Source organism: Athene cunicularia (assembly GCF_003259725.1).
Source record: "Athene cunicularia isolate RWA chromosome 5 unlocalized genomic scaffold, athCun1 chr5_part1, whole genome shotgun sequence".
Classification (NCBI taxonomy): Eukaryota; Metazoa; Chordata; class Aves; order Strigiformes; family Strigidae; genus Athene; species Athene cunicularia.
In genome coordinates, this window is record NW_020799101.1 from 18756812 (window position 1) to 18768663 (window position 11852).

The following is an 11852-nucleotide window of genomic DNA, read 5'->3' on the forward strand; positions in this document are numbered from 1 at the left end:
CCCCTTCATAAAGTGAGGAGTCCTGGCACAGTGCTGTCGCCAAAGCAGTGAGATGTATTTGGGAATAACTGGTCGGGAGCAAAGTGCTCCAACTTCTGTTTGGCTACAGTCAACGGATGTGCTGCTCCTGCCAGTCAGAACAGCCCCTTCTGGAGGACTTTTGGTTTTGTCCAGGGACTTTCAAAACTAACAATGTTAAAGTAATAGCTACTATGAGAAGAGTTTGTGCCTCCAATGCTTCAACAACAAAGCACATTGGTTCCTGAGTGAAATTCACTCTGCTATTGTATCACATAGTCTGTATTACCAGGGCTTCTCCCAGAAGAGACTGCATTTCTTACTCTCTTCAGCTTTTGTATTTATTAGTCTTAAGAGTCTCAAAGTCTTCAAAGTATCAGGCAGAAGCACAAGAACACACTGGAATGGAGTAGAAGTTAATATACTGTCTCAACAATTATACTCATTGGGGAAGACAATTTGTATTTACTTTCAGGTCCATAAATATAAATTAAAAGCCCTTATTGCAAACTGCAATACATAAATGCTGTTTATTACCAGTACTTTTCTTCTGTAGGTCTCAATGCATCCCACAAAAGTGAGTTACTGCAAATCATTCTACAGTTGGGAAACTGAATTACAGAGACTAAGTTACCTTTCCAAACCCCTGATGTGAACCAAAATCATCCAGGCAAAGTCCTGGCTTCATAATTCCATATCTGATGTACCATAGTGCACGAAGTACTAATTACATATAGAAAAGCAGTAGAGTTGTGCTCCAAGCCACAGATTTCATATCTCAGTTTGGAGCCCAGCCTACCCATTTCCCAAGCCTCAGGTGCATTGGTGTGTTTGTGTGGGGAGTTGTGCTGTGCTGGAAGTTCCCAACTGAAAGCCACTAAATGCAAAATGCAGTGCAGCTTCAGTGCTAAGGTCTGATTTTTCCAAGGTCCAAGGGAAAATGAGAGTGGAACAGGTAGTCTGAGCCCTGATTCGGGTCTGCACACCTAAAAATCATCTAAAGCATCCATAGGGCTTGAGATTCATCTGGACTTAAAGTGAGCTGGGATCAGAAGATACATCTAAGGGCACAGTTTTGCACCTTCCCGACTCCTCCCTCCTTCATCAAGGTTCTGGCTCCCACAGGACCTTCTGGTGAGGAGCAGATGAGATTTCTGGTGATCTGGTGAATAGATTTTTCTTTACCCCAATGCTTGTAGCATGGACAAGAGCTCTCCCTTGCTCTGGCAGCAAGCTGTTGTTGCAGTCTGAGTGGTCTTGTCAAGCTGTGTCCTGAGACAGCTTTCACTTCAACTAATTGGTTTGAGGGTCTCTAGAGCTGGATCTATTGCTTAATAATGCAGAATCAAGCATGAAGCAAATTAATGATCTGGTAAGAATTCACTCAAGTAGCTGAAGTTTCTTCAAAATATTTTCATTGGCAGGCTTGCCAATCTTGTATTTTCATCTCCATGAAGTCATGAAGCTGGCATAAACTCCTTATTTTGTCATCTGGCTAATTTAATAAAAATGCAGTTGCACGTGTGTGTTGGTCACTCCAGGACTGAAGTATTATTGTGTGGTATGTGGATCTGCTGTTAACAATCACAGACCATGACAGTGGGTCTGATCACAAGAATACTTCCTTCAGTCTCTTCCAGCTGCTCAGTAAAGAAGGACATTCAACAGCTAACCTGTTAAACTAGGAGAGTTTATCTCCTGTGTTTGTCTGAGTTCAGATAACCACGTAAAATGTAACATACTGTGTACCCTCACTGAGGACAGAACTCAAATAACTTGCAAAAGAGAACCATGAAAAAGCCACATACCAAAAACATGTACACTGATTTATTCATTGTATGGTGGGAAGATAAACACTCATCTGCTTTTATACCTCAAGCACAACAAGCCTCATTAGAAGTCTATTCACAGCTCATGGCAAGCTATAGACTCAAAAAGTCAGTGTACTTGAAGGGAGGTGTAAAGGCCATTGTCAGTCAACAAAGCTATAATTAATCATGATCATATTATCTGTTGACTAATTGGGAATTAAATTATTATAATATTCTTGTTTTTCAAACAAACCATGGCAGCTATAAATTGCTGAAGTATTAGCTGTGATCTTAAGATACTGAAATGCTGTGACATATTCGGGTATTTAGTGTTATCGTTTCTGTGTTTGAAAGTGTTTGCTGCATATGGCTCACTCTGGAACAGATGGCAGGAATTTTTGCTTCTAAATGTTGCTCTGATGGTGGAGGGTCAAGAATCCCTCAGTTACAGTAAATCATTTCAAAGAGAAACAACAATTGGAAAGCAAGTACAGTTGTTTTCTTTTCCTGCACAGGCAACCAACCAGCTAACCAACCACTCTGCACAAGTTGGAGTGTGTGCTTATGGCAAGACAGCCACCCACTGCCACTGGCCATGCACTTCTCTGCTTTCCCCCGTCATACATGTGGAATATGGAGGTACAGAGAGAGTTAATGGGATAAATATGCTTTGGCTACACAAGTAAGATGTCAGTTCCAAGGATAGTGGCTTGACTGGAGACATCTTATTGGGCAACACTTGTTTCTACAATTGAAGATTAACTCTGTCAGTCACAATAAAATCTTTATTCAGTCATGAATATGCCCAAATATAGACCCAGAGAAGAAGATTCTAAGGCTTATAAAATGGGACCCAACAGGTGAGTGATTTGTATATTTGTTAGAAAAAAAACGAACATTTGTGTTTAAAGAACATCCAGTATTATTGATATTGTAGGAAATAATTGCCCAGACAGGCCCAGTGGTTTGGATCAATGCAACAGCCATTATATCACTGGGTATGTTCTGTAATTATTCTATATTTAAACAGTGGCTAGAGTCTCATCCCCCCCACCCCATCATCCTGATCAAAGCTACCTACATATAGTGAGCTCTCTCAGTCTCCCTTCTCTTACCATACATGCTGCCAGACAGCCTTGTTGTCCCATTTCTCACAAGCCCAAGTACGCATGCTTTTTTCATCAAGTAAGTTTTCCACCCAAACAGAACACAATCGCTGCTGCACCGTGGCTTCTCATCTGAACCCACATGAGGAGCTGCTGCTCTCACACCCTTCACCAGTGCTGTGCCATCTGACTTGTGCCACTAAGCTCCTGCTCCTGCTGCCTCCCTCCCTGCACCTTTCTTCACTGTACAGAATCTGGCCCTGTGTCCCATCTCACACAACACAGCAGTTCATGTACTTTTTGGACCATCAATCTCGCTTTTGTTCTCATGGTATGTTTTAGGAGAGGTCTTCCTCAGCTAAGAGCCAAAAGGCACTGTGGTGCTTGCTCATGCCACAGAGCCTGTGGCACATGTAGGCTGCTCCGAAGAGCTGGCTTTAAGAGTGATGCATTTTTCCCTCCCTGCACTGTGCCTTTCCGTGCAGGTCACCCTCTTCGTGTCTCAACACAAATACCACAGCAGAGAGTCCACCATGCTGCTGCTGCTGCTGCTGTCATTCTTTCACCTCTCAGGACAGAGGCAAAGCAAACCCAGCTTTTGCTGTGTCCCACCGAGGAAGTTGTGCCTTGCAGAGTGCTGCCAGAGCAGCAGAAGGGCTGGGTGCTGCAGGGGAGGACCTGAGTGGGCAAATGGAGGTGCTCATGTGGCAAACTAAGGGACCTGCAGCTGTTAGAGGTACTGGTCAAAGCACCTCACTGAAGGGAATGGAGTCACTGCTGCGACCAGAGTAGGGCATTTTGGTTTATTTGTCTGAGTTCAAGACTTCCCCTTTTCCAAATTGCCATAGAAGAAAATGCCTGCAAAAAACAAGGGGTTTTGCAAGCTTTACTCAGAAGGAGAAGACCTGCTTCTTGCCAAGCACACATAGATTTCACCTGCATTGCCCAATTAGCTTCCTACAATCCAGTCTGTGTTGTTTCAGAACCTGATATACCCCATATCCGACAAAGTCATTCCTGTTTCTATGTTATGCTTCAATTGCCCCAGTTTGCAGGAAGTATTTGGATGTTAAATTTGATTTAAGCTATTATGTTTCATTTTTATTGAGAATCTTTGTCTCACCATTTATTTAGCTCCTTCAGTTGCTTGTATGGCAGGTTGCCCACTGCCAAGGCATCTGAGCACCTCATCACCAGTTTAAAAATCAGCAGACTGACGAGCCCCAAATCCTGAGAGACTGGCCCAGATTTTACAGGGGGTGATTCATCTTTCAGTTGACAGCTTCCAGCTGCTGATATTTGGAGGTTTAGTCCTCTGTATTGACAGCAAAAATGCCTCAGCCAGTCTTAGCCATTTTATGTGATCTGAAGAAATAAGACTAAACTAGCTGATCCCTCATGTGAAAGGGCCTGCCCATGTTTATTGGAAATATCACTAAGGTTATGTACTCTCTCTAGTGCCACTGATAGCACCTGATGTCAGTGAGAATGGAACAGAGATAGAGGTGTCTGTGTGCATAATTTTCTTCATCCATCGTATGAAGATTATGAATCAAGACTGAGTGTGAGGCATCTTGCAGTAAAGCAGTATGGTTGGGAGCTGTAAGGAGGAGCATGCATCATACATTCCTTACAGCCTTAGAGACCCTAAATCAGCAGGTAGTTTGTGGGAGATCCTGGAGTTTATTTCTAATTATCTTGATGACTGTCAACTCTCCAAACAGTGTTGTTGAGAGGCAGAATCATTTCAATAGACTAAAATGCATGAACAGCAGACAAGATTTATGACATATTGTGTGAGCAATGAAATGGTTTTAGTAGTTACAAATATTGTCAGATACAATGAGTAACTGAGATTTTCCAAAATTAGGGTATTTTTAAAATTTATCCTTAGAATGCCTCAGATCTATTAAAAAAACACTGGAAATCAAAGTAGGGACCTCAGAGTAGCTTCACAAAGCATAGTTAATGTTAGTTTTAGACAACTATATAAAAAATATAGATTCTCAAAATGAATGTCCTATTATTATCTAGCTCTCGAGGGCATTTAAAACAGATCCAGTAAATGGGCACATGGACAACAGCCAAGGTCTGAGTGGCATTCAGCCTCTTCAAGACTACAGACTGGTGGTACACTGAGTGCTCTCCAACTCACAATGCTTGCAGAACCTTCTTCCAACAAGCTAAGACCATTATAATGTCAAAACACCACACATTTGGGAAAAGGTAGAGCCATCCTTTTTTGGGCAATGGTTAGGGCAGTCTCCATAAAGTTTTTCTACATCCTATGAGAGTGTACATAAAACAATCTATAAAGCATACAGGAAGATCAGCACCCAAACTGCCAAACATTCCTGAGGCATTGCCTGGTGTTTCTGGTGATTCCTGCTGTCCTCACCAGCTGCTGCAATGGCTACACTGAAGTGTCAGCGTCACATGGGGCCATGATCTGAACTAGGGGCTGTTCCTGCACAGCTTCCTGACCTCACCAAATCTAACTTTTAAGACAAGGCTGACAAATATGTGTGCCAAGTGGCATTTGCAAGCTGCTACTTGCATCTGTGCCTGCCCAAACACCTTTGAGAATCCAGGCACAGACATGAGGCTGTCCTCTGCTCACAGGGCAACATGCACCATTCCATCCTCAAAAGTCAGTGTCACAGGACCAAAATATCAGTAAAATGATTGAACAGCAGGATCTGGGTCCTAAGAGTCACATAAATTTTATAGCACAAGTGACTACTGATGTACATGGCTGCTGAATTGTATAAATAGCTGCATAAAAGTTTTATAGGATTTATTCTCCAATTGCCTGCTTAGTGTCAAGAGACTTGCTTGTCACAAACTCTACTTCTTTCCTGCACCTTTTTAAAATTTCATCATTGTATTTAAAATACACGTGAAGAAGATGCTTTAAGACTGTTCACATTACTATTTGAAGCATAATTAATATTAAACGTGTGCAGGATAATGAAATAGAGCAGAAAGTAACCCTGATTTTGGATAGAATAATATAACACCTTCAGTTAGGGAGGAAAAAACCAATATTTTCTGTTCTACAACCTTTGATAGTGTTTTATTCAAAATCCAATTCCATCACAGCTACATCCAGGTACACGGCCACCATAGAAGCCTGACTGTTGCTAACAAAAGGTTAAAAACCATTTTCAGGAAGGGCTGGTATAATTGGGCTGCAGGGGAAGGGTGTTCTTTTTCTTAAATTTGGTTCTTTCACCAGTTATCCCTGGGGTAGCAGTATAATTTTTTTTTATTATTATTTTTTTAAAGTCCTAGCTCAAGGATATTAAAGTTACCACAGGGAAAAATAATTTTATAGGATAACTATCCAACAAACAACTAAAGTGATTTTTTGTCCCTGGACCTGCCTACTTGCCTTCCTTGAATTAACAGCTTCTCAACTCAAATCAAAATACTTCCTAGTGTAAAAAACACCTGTCCTGTTTATTCACACCTAATAGGGTGAATAGTTCACTTAGTTGGCTCAAAAGGAAATCATTGTAAGCATCATCTGCAGCTGGACAAAGGTTACCCCAGGGCTCTCTGAAAGTCCTTCCTGTCTATGACTTTCTGAGTCACAGTGTGCCCAAGACAGCCGGATGGTTTCTGGCAGTGGCAGTGGCAGAGCAGACAGGGTAGCAGTCCATGAACCAAGAGAGCCAGGTGTTTCTTGCTGCATTTTCCTGTTGTGTGGTCCTGGCCAAGATACTTCTTGCCCTACCTCCCCCATGGGCTGTCTGCTGCTGTGTTTGTGCAGCAGGGGCTGGATGCAGCAGAATGAGCAAGGATCCCTCATGAAGCCATGGATTGGTAAGTGGCCAGCTCTCTAGTCTAACCAGATCTCTCTGTAAGGCCTCTCTATCCTTGAGGGAGCCCACAGATCCTGTCAGTTTAGTATCATCAGCAAACTTACTTAATGTACATTCAATACCAGCATCCATGTCATTTCTAAGAACATTAGAGAGCACTGGCCCTAAAATTGAGCCCCCCAAAATCCAAAGACCTTCTCATAACCACACAGAGCACAGAGATTTAACTAATTTTTCAGCTGATCTTAACAGTACTCACTTTAAGACAGTCTTTATAAGCTCTGCACTAAACTATTATACCTCACTGGTAAAGATCTGGATATGAAGTGTCAACAGACAATTCAACTTCCACATTCTTCACTGTAAACTCAATTTATAAAGCATACCTTCTTTGGTATGTACAAGTGGTCAGTCCTATTTTGGTTTGATTTGTTAATGCTTTTATTAATGTAATCATCTCACCTAGGCTGTCTAGTTTGTTTGTAAATAGGAATGTCTGGGCTATTACTCTGTCCAGAGAAAATAACACTTACTCTTTGTGTATCTTGTGATTATGTTTATTATGCAAGCCATGAATAACTTGGAGAAGAGAATGTACCTTTGTTCTAATATTCTTCTAATTTTCTTGAGACAAATTAAAAAAAATCACAGAGGGGGCATCACATTGTAAATTCTAAGAAAATTTTCCCACTTTTTGTGCCTTGGAGTATCTTTTAAAGAAGAATGTCTAATGCTGATTCCATTTAGAAATATCTAACTGAATACCTATTGAAGCTGGTAAACCAAGCACAGAACTGTTAGAAATTCTAGGTTGTCTGATCATAATTTTAGGCTACAATTTTTTATTTTATATGAGTTTTGGAAGAGTTCAGTAACCCCAGTCAAAGTCCTATCTCTGCAAATAAACATCCAAACTGTCTATAAATACTTATAAAAACAAAGATCAGGCCTGCTCCTCAGCTCCAAGCAGATTAAGTATATCTACATGGGTATGTCAACAACAAAGTATGTTAAATTAGTGTAATTTCTTTCTACAGGAGGGGACCTTCTAGCTAAGGGAGAAGAGGTAGAGACCATATATCTTTGCGTATCTCTGATGGCATCTTTCCATGATATTTTCATAAGCAATCTGGGGAAATATGGCCCAAATGGGACTGCTTAATGATGAATCAGAAATGACTGAAAACAGTGTCGGAGACATGGTTCACCATCAAAATGCAGGAAAAGGAGCTTAGTATAATTCCACATTTCACCAGTGGTCAAAGATAATATTCCCTTTTCTGGGATGAGTGCTACAGATGTCATGGGATGTTTCTGAAGAGCGCATGGTAGAAGCAGCCAGGAGCTCAGGGCAGAAGCATTAGAAGAGGCCAGACTGTGGCTCCCTCGCCCCAAGTTCTCTGGAAATGGCATCATGAGGCTTTCTGTCTCATTGAGAGTAAAGGTAGCTGTTGCTCAAATAAGACAGACCTGCATTGCAGAAATAATTCTAAGACCATTATTTCATACTTGTCTTTGAATACAAGAAGGTGTGTGCATCAGATGTAAGGAGTGATGACAGTAATTAGAAGAATGATTAGGTCAGACCAATGAGTGCAAAACCTCACGGCAGCTTCCTGATTAAATGGAATAAATTTTCAACCTAATTTTCCTCTGCCCAGCTTCAAAAACATAGCTAATATTTTATGTAACTAAATTCCTTAAACTTAGGGGTTTGCAACCTACCCAAATATCTAAAATAGATGAGATTATCTAACAGTATCCTGGTACAGTTTTGGAGCGCCAAGTTTATACTCCTTATACAAGGAGCTGTGCATGTAACTTTAATAATGTACAGAACTTCACAGTGGTACATAGCCTGCCCTACATCACAGAGCTCCTGTTTGTGATGGTACATAGCAAAGACAATTTGGGAACCCCTGGTGTAAAATTAAGAAGGAGAAGTCCAGAGTAACAGCCTGTAATACTAATGATGCTCGTTAACACATCTCAGTCATCATTTTGCCTACAGTAAACTATGACATATTGCAAACATGGGATTAGATTTTAATGAACAAGTGCCAAAAACTCCCCCTTCCCTCATGTTAAAACTGGAAATCTGAAGTGGTAAGCAATGACTATATAGTTGCTGGGGCTCAGGGGAAATATATAACAGTATGTCTTTCCCAGGGACTGTCACATGAGCTTAAATTCTCCTTGTTTGACTTAATATTAGTCATCTGCCAACTTCATTACCCATAAGCAAAACCTGGAATTGTGTGTGTAGTTAGAGCAGTAATATAAGGAGACTTTACTGCACAGATCAAACAATGCAGTATTGTGCTACAAGTGTTTTTACCAAGAACTTTTAAGAACAAGAGCCAAAGCTGAGAAAACTTGCTTAAAACCATGTACTGATGGCAGACTGACTGGAGCACACCAACAAAGCAATACTGAGCTGCCTCAGAGTGTCTCACATTACAGTGTCCGCCCTTCAGCCTCTAAATTACCTATACGGTGTGTATGTGTGTAGACATTTCTATACTTCTTGACAGTTCTCAAAGGCTACCTATTTTTGATTTTTTACTACTCCAGGGTAACAGTGGACAAAAATACCTTGGCTTTTGTTCTGTAGTGGGTTACATATGGGTTTATCCAGGAGCAACAGACACCTTTGCATGCCTCTGAAGGACCACCTGCACCCTTTCCCTATGTGTGAAGGAACATCCTATGCTGCTCAATGTATGGCTTTGCCATACAGCTTTGTAATGCAAAGAAGAGTTTTTAAGCTGAACATTTTGCAGGTTCAAATCCTGACAGCCTCAGATTGCATGTGACCCTGGGCAGCTCATCAGTGCACTGAAGGACCTGTTCACAGCCATAGAGAAGGATGCTTCTTTTCCCTCTCAAACACTGTGGTGGCAACTGTCACCAATAAATCAAACCATGGAGAAGTGTATAAACATCAAAATCAAAATCCAACTTTCCCTAGCCACTTGCAAGATTACATAAAACAGTTATTGCTGCTTCCCCTTACACTTGAACGTAAAGGTTTCATGACCACCATACTATTAATTTTTGGACCTGCTATCACCTCTAAATGAACTGAACTGGAGCAGAATGAAAACATGCAGAAATGACAAAGTGACAAAACTATCCTTTAGGTGAAGGATGTGCATCTGTTATACTATGAGAAATTAGAAAGCAATAACTGAAATCCACAGTACAGTCAGACACCTTAAAATGAAAGGTTTAATAATTCAGTCAGAGTTCATAAAACTTAGGTAATTTTTCATATGAAGTATATCTTATCAGAAGATAATGAAATATCTGCTCTTTTTACTACTGTTGCTATCACCTTATTGAAGTAGTATCCTATGTCATCTTGCCTTGTAAGAAAAATGAGTACTTTGCCACCAACTTTGCAAAGTGTATAAGGTGAAAGGGATAAGGTGTTTACATAGGTGTAATAGAAAATAATTTATTTCAAATGAAAAATATATTTTCCCTGTAAATCTGGAAGGATAGGGAAACAGGCAAATCAGTGAGACTTTTCTGGCCCAGCTAGAATATATGATCAGTGACGAGTGTGAAGATGGTTCAGTGCTCAAGGTCTTGGAGAGCTTTCTTTGATCAGGAAACTTTTCCACAGAAACATCACAGTTTTAGTAGCACTGGCCTTATTTTTCACTGCTTTTTGCTTATGCACTTTGTGTAGATGTTTAAAATGTTACACTGAACCCACAAAACTCCATTGCATGATTTATTTTACACAGAACAAAGTAAGACAGTAACATGCATCTGAACAAGAGCATACAATATTAGATACGACAATTTTCTAAGCAATATAAACTGGACTGTTTCTGGACATAAGCTACATTCTAAGTGAAAGATATTAAAGATAATTTTTCCAGATAAGCAGATTATTTCATAGTTATCCATTACGAGAATTCAGACAGTCTTCTCTAAGGCATCATGTGCTGGTTGCTGGTGGACACAGATTTGAATACACCAGTCATCTGATCCAGTGTTATGTTCTTCTCTCCCCATAAAGATAAATGAAAGTCCTAGTTCTTTATTCTGGGACTTTTTTTTTTTTTTTTGGGGGGTGGGGTGTGGGTGTTAGTCTGTCTTTTTGTTTCTTAACATCGGCCAGTCTTTTTCACCCTGAATTATATGTTTCATGATGTGTAACTGACACCATAGTTCACAGCATCTCTGAATTTGTTCCAGAGTTTGTCATAAATACCTGATACTTCATTGTCCTATTTTTTTTAGCCTGCTTCTGCAAACACAATGAACAGGATTTTATCTTTTTTTCTATAAATATTATTTTACTCAAAGCAGATGTTTTGTGACAAATAATTTGAGGGTGTAGCATTGAAGAGACATGAACTTAAGGCCTCCTGAGAGCAGCATTTTCTGGAGAAAAAATTGATGCATGTGGGGAAAAAATAATCCAGCAGTATTGGTGCCACCATAGTTGAAAAAATGAATGTATTTATTTTGGTGAAATTTACTGAGAGAAATTTATTTAAGGTGACTGTGATGTTATAGTGGAGTTCATAGTATAGTTTGGTTTATAGTAAGTTTTCATTAGTTCCTAAACATTATCTGGATGTAATAAAACAAGGATAAAATATTTGTAGGTAACTCTAGTACTAAAAATGAGCACCGAGAGGACTGTAAGAAACAGCTTTAGATTGAAAAGGAACAGGTGGATCAGAAATAGAAGGACTATTTTAGAGACCAGTACAAAGGCTCATTACTTCCCCCCCTTCCCTTTGGGCTTGGAGTTTTCAGAGTTTTATAAGTGAGAAATGTGCTTGGTAAGTACAGAAGAGCAGGAAACACTGTGCCTTACCATGGAGTTTTTGCTTGAACGTGCTGCTGCAGGAGTGGTGTGAGACCTTGTAGGTCAAAACACTCCAAGTGTTTGTTCTTGGAGTAACAGCAAGGTATTTCACCTGTCCGTTCATGAAAAATGTGATAGAGTAGCTAGTACTTCAAGCAGACAGTTGTATTTCAACAGTGCTGTAGAAAGTAACAGTATAGAATATGTTTTCAGCTTACCTTTGTATCTCTCTCCTGTTACTCAGTATATAAAACAT